Genomic DNA, 963 nt, shown 5'->3' with positions numbered 1-963 from the left:
CAACCTTCCTTCCGAGGAGTGGCTGGTGGGTTTGAACCGCCAGCCTTCTGGTGAGCAGTCAAGTGCCTTAGCCACTATGCTACCAGAGCTCCCTGGATGGTCTGCATGTAATCTTGTTAACTATTGGGCTGAGAGCCGGCCCCAGGTGCTTAATGTATTTCAGGGCCATAGTATTGGGAGTCTCACCAGATTTCATATGACCAGTAATTCTTGCCATTAGTGAGTTTTGGATTTTGTTCCACGTTTTCCCTCCCACTCTATCCAGGATCTCCAGAAAATCATAATTTATAAGTTCAGAACAGGACATTTTTGAGGCCATCTAGTCACTGTCCCCTTCTTATGCATGAAGGAAGAAAGGACTGGAGAACTGAAGTGGTTTATCCAGTGAAATTTTAGATAGTGAATGGCAGACTCTGGCCTGGAACCAGCTTATTGTGTCCAGGTATGATAGAGATATTTTCAATTTATCACTGTTCTTGAGGCCCTGAATGATTTGCTCTGAGGGATGTTATGGAAGAGATTTCTGATATGGGTGGGGGGCTTATACCAGATGACTTATAAACCACTATGAGTCATGTTAATTTTATAATTGAGTCTGTACAATTCAAGTGTGGTCTTTAAATATCAGAAAGTTGAAAGGCAGGGGATAGCTTTTCAAAGATTAGTTTTGGAAGTGGCATTTTCTTTTTCTTTTTTTTTTTTTTTATTGTGATTTGGGTGAAAATTTACAGAGCAAATGCACTTTCCATACAGCAGTTCCCATACGCTTTGTCTCATGACATTGACCACAATTTACCACAATGCAACATCTCCCCTCCCACTTCCTCCCGATAGTTATCTCTTCCCTGTGTCCATCCCTCCATGCACTACTGCCCCCTGAGCTGTCTCCCTGTGCATAAGCAGCCCTTCTTTCTCCCATGCTTGTTCTCTCCAAGGAGTGTATCTACCTCAGGTAAATGTTCA

At 42.9% G+C, this 963-nt stretch overlaps 1 protein-coding gene across 1 annotated transcript in view; it reads left to right on the top strand.

Moving 5' to 3' along the window:
• The window catches only part of FBXL17 (F-box and leucine rich repeat protein 17), an 846,026-nt gene that overhangs the window by 8,573 nt on the left and 836,490 nt on the right, over positions 1-963 (top strand). The gene's annotated exons all lie outside the window — the stretch shown is intronic.

This window comes from Orycteropus afer, unplaced genomic scaffold (genome assembly GCF_000298275.1).
Source record: "Orycteropus afer afer isolate SDZICR_OR568_19922 unplaced genomic scaffold, OryAfe1.0 scaffold00350, whole genome shotgun sequence".
Taxonomy (NCBI): Eukaryota; Metazoa; Chordata; class Mammalia; order Tubulidentata; family Orycteropodidae; genus Orycteropus; species Orycteropus afer.
Note: the sequence above shows the minus strand (reverse complement) of the source record. Positions and strands in the feature narration are given on the sequence as shown.